Raw genomic sequence first — 11,468 nt, 5'->3', positions numbered from 1 at the left:
ATATGAACATGACTAAATAGCTTACCTTTTCAGAAAAAACACTAAGAACGCAGAGAACAATATTACATCAGGCATTTATTTGAGACGTAACTTGTACGATCTTCACACATATCGATTTTTAGCAGTCAACCCACGCAATCTGTAATATCGGTAATTTTACTATTATGGCATCCGGTAGATGGGGAAGCTATGTCTAAATTCTTTCATTGTCATTTGGTTACAATAGCCGAGATATATCCATATTGCTTAGCTTGATCCGAATAACTCACCTGATCCGAATAGCCTCGGTCTACCCTACTCAAAATCACTTTGCAATTACGTACAATCAGATAAAGATTGTAAATAATAATAATAATAATAATTGAGCGCAGAAATAGAAGGATTTATGCTTGCCATTCAGGATAGAGTCATTAGGGTAAGGGAGGGCAAAGTGGAAGGGGCGGGCAAAGTGGAAAGTTCATATAAAACAAAAAATAGCGACTTCCCCCCCCGCTACGCTCACTTACCGCAAGTCACGTGTTGCCCTTATGCCCCTTCAGAAATTTAGTATAGCTACGGCGACCCAGCGCGGTGCACGTCTATGTTGTGTGATTTGTGCAGATTCCTTACGAAAACATTCAAACTTCAACGGTTGATTTTTCATTGAAAGGTAAGGATTTAGTTACATGCTATTTATTATTATATTGCATATAAGTATAATTCAACGTTATTTTAATACGTCTGTAATATTTTGATACGATTTTTCGAAATATTAATTTTTTTGTTCCTTTCACACCATTTGGGCAAAGTGGAAAGTTGTATGTGAGGGCAAAATGGAAACCTTTCCACTTTGCCCGCGCTCGTGATTTCTTAGAGACATCCAGTTTTACTCTAACGTAACCATTCAATTTTATTTTTTTATTTTCAGATGGTTAATAAATATATCAAGCGAAGCAATCAGGGTTCATGGAGCGAAGAAAACATGAGAAGAGCCATGGAAGAATCGAAGACTACTTCCCTATCTGCTGCATCTAAAAAATATGGCATACCTCTTGGGACGCTGCATCGGCATTTGAAAAGTGGAATATGTACTAAAAAATTAGGAAGATTTCGTACTGTATTTTCCGAAGCTCTAGAAAAGCTAATTTGTGAACATGCCAAAGAACTGGATAGTTGTTTCTATGGGCTAACAAAGGAATCCTTGCAAACTTTAGCCTACCAACTAGCTGTTAAAAATGACGTGGAACATCCATTTCAAAATGAGAAAGCTGGTCGAGCATGGGTTACAGGGTTCATGAAGAGGCATCCTGAACTAGCATACAGAACCCCGGAACCAACATCTATTGCACGTTGTGCAGCTTTTAACCAGTTCCAAGTGAATCATTTTTACGATAATCTGTGGACAATGTTGGCACAATATGATTTCATCAACCGCCTTGACAATATTTACAATATGGACGAAACTGGCGTCAAGACAACTTCTGAAAGACCTCCTTGAATAATATCAATAAAGGGTAAAAAACAGGTAGGAGTCATATCTTCCGCTGAAAAAGGCCAGTTGACTACACTTGTGTGTTGTTGCAGTGCTACAGGAAGATTCATCCCACCATGTTTTATTTTTGGAAAAAGAAAAAGGATGAACGAGCGGTTATTGGATAATGCTCCTAATGGTGCACAGGCATGGTGTTCGGATTCCGGCTGGATCGTCAATGATATATTCAATAAGTGGCTGCAAGTTTTTATTGAAAAGTCAAAACCTTCAAAAGAAAAACCCGTTTTACTTATCATGGATAATCATTCCACCCACCAAAATCTGGAAGGATTAAATATGGCTCGCGAAAAGGGCGTTATAATTGTAACCATCCCTCCACACACTAGCCATAAACTCCAACCTCTAGATGTTTCAGTCTACAAACCATTCAAAGTTGCCTTTGAAAGAGCTGTGGACACTTTCCAAAAAAACCACCCTGGAAGACGTATAAACCAATTCGACGTCGCAAAACTTGTTCGATTTGCCTTCGAAAAAAGTGCAACAATAGAAAATGCAGCAGCTGGTTTTAAAAAGTGTGGCATTTTCCCATATGACAGGAATCTTTTCACTGATTTAGATTTCGCTCCTTCTACGGTTCACTACATAGCGGAAAACACTGAAATATCAAAGAAAATAAAAATTGAGAAAATGGAAAAGAAAAAGAAAATTTTTAAAAACAAAAAAATTAACAAGAAAGACGAAGAAAAGATTTCTCGAAGAGAACCAGTCAAAGTGAAAATTAATTTTCAACCTCAGCCCGGCACATCGAAACAACAAAATTTGACACTTTGCATGTTTTGCCAAGAAATTTACATTGATCCTCCAACTGAAGAATGGATTCAATGTAATGTCTGTCAAGAATGGGCACATGAACTGTGTGTCGATATTGACAATGATGGAAAATTTACCTGCTTTAATTGCCAATCCCATTAGAGGAATCATTCTATCGCATTCTACATTTTATTGTTCTATATTATAAGTTTCCACTTTGCCCTTTCCACGTTTCCACTTTGCCCTGCTATGCGGTCAAAGTGGAAAAAAGTGAGGTTTTCAAAACTGGGTCTCCATTACTAAAACTGTTCGTTTTTATTATTATTTTGTTTCAATTACCAAAAATATGTAAGTTCCTTATTTTAATAAAATTTTAAAAACTTTAAAAAACTTACATTTTCTTAATTAATCTGTAAGCTAAAGTTAAGTTTTCCACTTTGCCCCCCCTTCCCCTAATACTAAAAATTATAGAAAGCATATAATCAAAGATACAAATCAAATTGATGATTTGTGTAGAAAATGTTTGGCTTTTCCGGAAACTATAGAACATATTATATCGGGATGTTCTATATTAGCACCGTCCGAGTATACATTTAGGCACAATCAAGTTTTAAAAATAATTCACAAAAATTTGGTAATTAAACATAACTTGATTGACTGCCGTAATGTAGTACCATATTATGATTACGAACCAAATTCATTTTTAGAAAACGAATTTTATAAAATATATTATGATAAAACTATACTAACAGACCGAGCGATTAGTCATAATAGACCCGATATAGTTTTACATGACAAAATTAAAAAAATAACTTATATCATTGATGTCGCTATTCCAAATTCCTGTAATATTCAAAAATCTGTTAGTGAAAAAATAAGAAAATACAGAGATTTAGGAAATGAAATAAAAAGAATTTGGCATTCTCAGACTATAAAAATATTACCATTCGTTATTTCGGCTACTGGCATTATACCTAGCTCTCTAATTAAAAATTTAGGCGTATTAGATCTATCAAAAAAATTATATATAAAGATGCAAAAGTCGGTCATTTTGAATACATGTAGGATAACAAAAGATTTTTTAAATATTTATGTTGAGGGATCAGTAGGATTTATAGGCCCTGTTAGAAGTTCTACCGAGCCGAACCCTCTGATATGAAAATATCTGGAGTCGGTGAATTATTTTCCCATTTGATCTCTGGTGAGTTGACGTGTTGTTCTTGTATTTATTTTGCTTACCTATATAAAATGCACTTACATAATGTTGATTGACTAGATGATCACAAGTGAGTGGAAGGGTTAAGTTTTTCCTTTGGGGAAGATTTAACCCGGACAACTAAATCGGAAGTTAAAAAATAATAAGTGTTTTATTATCTTTTTTTTTGTGTAACAAATAGATATAATGATATCCTCACTGGGATCTCCCGTGCTGAGGATTTCATTTACATATTATGTATAATTTAATTATAAGAAAATTTTGAAAAAAAAAATGGTTTTAAAAAAATCACTTTATCCGCGTATAACTAATATGCTGTAAAACTAGTGGGTAGAAGCTGTTTTGCATCATCTATTTAAATTTAATAAAAAAAATTTAAAGAAATAAAGATACACATTCCTGGTTACGAATAACCTGACAATATTTGAAAATCTCCTACTACCACCACAGTAAGCTGAAAATGTTGCTTGTGTTGTGATGACTTAGCCAGCCGAGTAATTGAACACACTACGCCTAGGTGGGACCCAAACGCGATGTCAACTCGGCCACCGATCTGTCATATTATCTACCATTACCACATTGACGGCCGGCATAGTCCAGTGGTAACGCATTGGACTGCCATTCCGAAGGTCGCGGGTTCGAACCCGGCGTGCGCAAATAAATTTTATTTGATTAATTTGTGTTATTTCACAATTAATTAATTAAAATAATATATAGTATATTTGCGGCAAGTTCCAGAGTGGAAGATACTACCAGTATCGCCCTGGTGTAAGACCACCATTCAGAATTGAAACGTTGCTCCAAATGGCTTTAGCCGTGTTTAGTGACTAGATCTGAATAGCCAGGTACTTCCCCACCTTCAGCCTCACAACATCCCCCAATTGGGGATGCCATAGTCTCACTGGCTCCAGACGGGAGCAGTTGGGACTCTTGTGAGGTATTCACTATAAAAAAAAATAAAAAAAAATACACATATATCATGGTATCTACCTTGTTATTTTTATTTATTTATTATTTCGAAAAAGTATTTAAAAAATTTATTATTTTAAATACATAACATATAAAATATTTTAATTTATAACATCGTTACAAATAATACATAGTAAATGTAAATGGCATAATAAAATAGTAGTGAAAAATATGTTTTTTTGTATTTTTACACCAATGAAGAGATCTTGCCATACCTATATATTTTTACTTACAAACGTATTTTTTGTTATTTAGGTTGTTATGTTTTACTTCAAAGTAACAAAAAGTAACTGAAAAGTAATATATCATATTACTCATGATTTGGAAACTGCACAGTCTCTGAGGGATGGTGCCACCACATCCCCTCGTTAAAATCAATGAATATTCAATAGCAAAGTGCATATTTCATTAGTGATTTTAACACCCGATGAACACAATAATTGTATTACGCGTAGTAAATGCGTGAAATTCCGTTCGATATTCATGTTCGATCACCTTTATGAGAATATTGAATTGAATATGACATTTTCATGACTTCAGAGTCTTCGTAAGTCAGGCGGATATATTATCAAGAATTTTATTTGGAACCGTAAGAGTCGACACGTAACTCTCTTGAAATACGTAAGCAGTTGCCTCAGTTTCGTCTTTTATCGTCCATTTGGTTGATAATATTATCTGTTCATTATATTTCCCTATGTGATAATTTATCATCATCCTGTTCGATCTTCAACCCATATAACGACAATATTTGAACATACATTTTGACATAAATTTTTACATTTCTTTCCACAATTTAGTTGATTAATTTATTTTATGTTTTGCCTAGGAATTTACGAACCCACTTCATTATTATTCTTATATTATTTTTCTAAAATTGTAGATACATTCTTATTTTTTGTACAGGTTTGTACTACACATGAATAATAAATATTGTATGCTTAAAGGAATATACTTGCTTTCATACCTAAGTCATTCTTATTATTCTTGTTATTGTCATCACTTCTTATTTGTGTTTTCTTTGGGATTACCTACCCTACCTTTTCCATCTTTCACTACTGTACATATATTGTTATTGTAAAAAATACATTATAGCGACTATGTATATAATTTCAGTTAAGAGAAATGCATTAAGTCTTCCTCAATTGTCGCCGACTTTTTCTACCTTCACTATTGTATACCACTTTAATATGTACTTAAAAAAACCTGCATTATAATATATACGCTATAGCAGTGATTCCCAAAGTGGTCTATATCGACCCCCAGGGGTCTATGACAACCTGCAAGGGGTCTACGTCAGCGAAAAAAAAAATTGGGGGTCCATGAAATGAAAATGGGGGTCCACGATAGTGGATCTCAACATACACTGATAGTACCTATTTAATCTTATAATATTAAGACATATACATTATTTATAAAAGTACTTATAAAGTAAAAATATTATTATATATGTTTATAAAATTGTGTAAGTTGTAGGATGTAGGGATTCGCTTTGTGGTTGCAATACATTTTGAACTTGTAAAAACCTGCACATAATGATATGCCAGTATCATCTTGTTACAAGCATACGCGCAGTAAAAATTCTTGTCAATTTTTGTCTCAGAGCTTCGCGAACTTGCACTGACTTGTTCAATTCGTCACTCTATAAATAAGAATGTGAGACAAATACGTTTATTCGTTTCCCGAATCTTGAAAAGAAAATATTTAAAAAAATATAAACTGGTAGTTTATCACACAAATTATAGTGAATCAGTGTTATTTTGGTTGAGAGTACCGGAGAAATGTAAGTACATTATTTTTTATAAAATTTTAGTTTTGTTCTCGTAATTAGCAAAGATAGATAAATTACGCCGATCATGACTTCAGTTATTAGTAGTTTAATATTCAAATAATGCAAAATAATACGAGTAGGTAGGTACTCCTCGATAGTTTCTTTTTCAAAGTTTTAGCAATCGGTATTATAATGACTAGAGACCGGATTATATGCATTTGCATATTTGCATATGCAAATGCATATTTAGACCCTTTTCAGCGGTAGTTGCATATTTTAGCAAATAATTTGAGATCTTGCATATTTACGCTTGCTGACCGCCTGCAGAGAACTTGAAAAGGCAAATCATTCTACGATCGCCAGATTTGTGAATGAGGGTATAAAAAAAATATTTCCTGAATCTTCTGCGGATGAAAATGTGTATGTGTTGCTCTCAGATGCTGCCCCCTATATGATCAAAGCAGACAAAGCCCTCAATTTGATTCATGTGACGTGTTTTGCTTACGTGACGGAATTCACAGACTCACCGAAGAAGTGAGATCCACGTTTGCGAATATAAATAAGCTGATTTCATCAGCAAAGAAAGTGTTTCTTAAGGCGCCTGCTCGTATAAAGGCCTACAAAGAAAAACTGCCAAATATCCCTTTACCTCCTGAGCCAGTAATAACACGTTGGGGTACATGGATCGAAGCTGCGATGTTTTACCATGAACATTTTGAAGCCATCAAGGGTGTTATCAATGACTTCGATAGTGCAGAGGCTTTGGCAGTTTTCCAGTGCAAAGAATCGTTTGACGACGCCAGTATTAAAAAAACCTAGCTATGATTACCACTCATTTCGCCTACATACCTGCAAGTATAAAAACGCTTGAAACTCATGGATTGGCATTGAATGCATCTATTCAGGTTATGAAGGAAATTCGCCTTATGAATTCCTCGTTGCTACAGCTATTCCCGAGTAAACTCAAAGAAAAAATTGAAAACATACTGAATAATAACCTAGGGTTTGAACCTTTGTGCCAAATTGATAACTTCATCAACGGGGCAGGTGAAATTTCGCCCGGAACAATAAGTTAAAAAATCGCACCCAAATTTAAATTCTGTCCAGCCACATCAGTAGACGTAGAACGTTCCTTTTCCGCTTACAAAAATATATTTAGCGATCGTAGACACAATTTGTCTACAGAACATTTAGAACAGTACTTAGTCATATACGTTTTTAAAGGTAAATGCTAAATTTTATTGTTAAATACATTTTATAATTGATATTTTCGAAAATATAATTGTTATCCTTGAGAACTAATAGCTTACTAAAATAAAAAAAATATGTAAAAATACGACTTCCTGTATTATTTCATGTTGCATATTTTGACCCTTTTTATGGATTTTCGTGCATATTTTAGCTATTTTTATTGCATATTTGCATGCATATTTTGGGCTATTTTTGTTGCATATAATCCGGTCTCTAATAATTACAGTGCAATCTCCGTAATCCGAACTAATTACCGAAAAGTTCGGATTATGGAATGTTTTCGGAAAAATCTAAAAAAAGACAACTGTACATACATATTACGTGTGTATTTTATTATTAACACACAATATGTTACCACTTTGAAAGATAAATTAAGAAAATAAGAAATCCAAAACTGTACAGCTGCGTGTTTTTTGAAGAATTTCCAATACACACTCGCATTTCTTTGTTTTTTTTTCATAGAATTTAAATGTTTACATATAGGAAACATATTAAAAAAATATTTTGGAATTAAACTACATATTTTGGCCGGTCACATAAATAAATATGTATGTGTGTCAATATTTACTTATTTATGACCTTGCTAGGTATTTATTATTCTTTTATAAATACATATATCTTACCAAATAACTTCACAAAAAAGTAAAAAAAAATGTACTTTTGTCCATTGGTCGTTACACTGTGGACCAGTTCAGATTACTGGAACGTTCGGATTACGGAGGTTCGGATTATGGATATTGCACTGTACATACTTCTCTATATTAAAATTTAAATTTTGTATTATTGCTAAAGTGGAACCAGTGAACTTTTACACATGACAGTCGAATGTACGTAGAGATAAATCGCATAAAAAATTGTTATTATTATTCGTTGTATAATATTTTATTATAAAATTTTTTGTCATGTTACTTTCAAATTTCCTTAAAGTTCCATCATACCAAAACCTTATGTAACATTCATAACATTCCCCTTCTCACATTAATTTATAATGGCTGTACGACTATGCCTGCCATAAAATCTAAGACCATACAATTTAAATTTGACTTTGATTTTTTAATATACAGCTGCTGGATTTTATGTCTTATTTAAATAGATTAATTTTGCCCACAGATGATTGATGCCATGTTCGAATCAAAAAAGAAATGTAGACAGTACAGTGTTGATTATTTGAAGCTTGGCTTTATTCCATCATTGTCGGACAAACAATTGCCTATGTGCCTTTTATGCAACAAAGTTTTGGGCAATAACGCTATGAAACCATCTAAGCTGCAGGATCATTTGAGAAGATGTCACCCTGATAAAACAGATAAAGATTTGAAATACTTTCAAACACTCAAAGATAAACTTTAGAAGAAACCTACGCTAGACAGAATGTTTGCTTCGACGTCACAAAGAAACGATGATGGTTTGCGGGCGTCTTACAATATCTCGCTACTTAGCAAAATCCGGAAAACCGCATACTATCTGAGAGAAGTTAATTTGGCCAGCCGTTGAAGAGGTTTTAAAAACTGTTTTACACAAACCTGCATCTGATATCATTAAAAGAATTCCCTTAAGCAACAATACTGTTGAAAGACGTATTGGTGAAATGAGTTCTTATATTGAAAGGTTTTTGTATAATTATTTGCAAACGACCCATTTCTCTATACAACTGGACGAGTCAACTTTACCTGGTAATGAAGCATTATTATTGGCATATGTTCGTTTTATTATGAATCAAGAAATCTACGAAGAACTGTTCTTTGCAAGAACTTTGACAACCGACACTAAAGGTGAATCAATATTTCATGTTTTGAAGGATTACTTCATTGAAAAAGCAAAACCTTTATCAAATATAATGTCAGTAGCTACAGATGGAGCACCTGCCATGGTTGGACGTTATCGTGGATTTATAAAGTATTTAAAACAAAATGTGCCAGGGGTGTTAGCAATACATTGTGTCACCCATCGACAACATTTAGTTGCTAAAAATTTGAGTGTTAGATTACATGAATCTCTTCAATTAGTCTTTGATGCAGTAAACCGAATCCGAAGCAACGCGTTGAATACGCGGTTATTTGCGCAGTTGTGTGAAGAAAATGACGAACACTTTCATCAATTACTCCTTCACACTGAAGTACGCTGGCTGTCGAAAGGCTTATGTTTGACAAGAATTTTTGCACTTTATAGACTATTTTAGAATTTCTGGATACTAAAGATTAGACTAAATTTTAAAAGACAATTTAATGAAGTGGAAAACAGACATCGCCTATTTAACAGATATGTTTGCAAAATTTAATATGGTTAATTTGCAGTTACAAGGCGACAGTCTAAATTCGATTAAAACAAAGTCCATCTTATCAGCGTTTCTTGTCAGAGCCAGGAAGACGACGTTTCAACCTACGTTCAATATTTAAATGCCCTCTATTCAGATTTTGAAACTAGGTTTGAGGATGTTTTGACTATAGTGATACCACCGTGGATAATTAACCCACATGGTGACATAGAAGAAACAAATGTCATAAAACGAGAGAAACTGACTGAAATAAGTACAAACGAAGAACTTAAGGTTCAGTTTAAGTACGGATATCATCACTTCTGGCTGCAAAATAACATACCCGTTACTTATCCCGTATTATGGAATATAGCGAGGAAATTTCCTTTCCATCGTCATACCTAGTGGAAAGGGGGTTTAGCGCTGTTACCAATCTCCTAACAAAAAAAAGAAGCAGACTGGACATCATTAGCCGAGGAGACTTAAGATTAAACCTTACAAAATTGACGCCAAATGTTGATAATTTATTATTAAAGCATCAGGTTCATCCTTCCCACTAAAAACATTGACTTATTGCTTAGTTTATTTTATGTTACGTTTATTTTATATAACAGATACAAAAATTTATTTTGAGTAGTTTTAATTTAAATTCAATTAATAAATGTATAAAACTGAACATGTGTTTTTACTTTAAGTTTTTAACACTAAAATTCACTACAGTTAGAAATTTACAAAAAATCAATATCAGGTAAGTAGGGGGTCTACCAAAAACAGAAAAACATGGCAAGGGATCTACGACACAAAAAAGTTTGGGAACCTCTGCGTTATAGCGTCTTTAGTAAAACACGGCTCGTTTGAAATAGAGCAAAAACCTCTCGACAAATGCTTTAGTTGGATTTAAAGATATACTGTGAATTTTTTCATGCCTATACCATATTAAATATCAGAAAACAAGTTTTTTATTATTTTCGAAGCTTACTTTAAGATTTCTTTCTATCGAGGTAATTTCATATAATTAACGTTTCGGCATAACAAATGTACAGATATTATCTTAAGAAATAACATATATTATTTTTGGAACTTAGCTTAAAACGTTAGCGAGAAACTTGTAATAAATCGGTAGAAATTGGGTGTGCGGGTGCCAATATTATTTTATATGTAGGTGCTAGGTACCTGCTTACTGTAAATATGAACCTACCTGAAAATTATCAAAATAGGTGTAACCGATCTTTCCAAAATATTATAAAGTGTTAACAATCTTCAAAAATATTAAGTATAGTACCTACATAACAAAGTTTGTTTCTTTAGATATAGGGTAAGGTTGCGATCAATGGACCGGCCACTTCATTCTTTCTAAAACTAACCGTTACAATTACATTTTAAGATAATGCCCAAATGCAAGCAATCAATACCTACCCCGTCCCAACTCGTTTCTCCACTCTCAGTGTAATCGCGACTTCCAACGGAGTGTGATGTATAACAGTATGTCGCGGAAGGTCCAAATATAAAATTCGCGCTGTGGTCTTTACACGTCAATATAATATTATTAATTATTTTGTTTACATTTTTTGTGTATATATTACTGTTGTCATTTATTGTAAAATGTATCCAAAAATTCATGTATTTTTTTTGTTAGTAGCAAACATTTTTTAAAGAACACCAACTTGCGATGAATGGACCGTCACACTGGCAACTGACAACCGGTTCAATGGCGGCAATGATTTTTTTG

This window comes from Hesperophylax consimilis, chromosome 2 (assembly GCF_061612785.1).
Source record: "Hesperophylax consimilis isolate HC1 chromosome 2, BYU_Hcon_1.0, whole genome shotgun sequence".
Taxonomy (NCBI): domain Eukaryota; kingdom Metazoa; phylum Arthropoda; class Insecta; order Trichoptera; family Limnephilidae; genus Hesperophylax; species Hesperophylax consimilis.
This window is presented reverse-complemented; position numbering follows the sequence as displayed.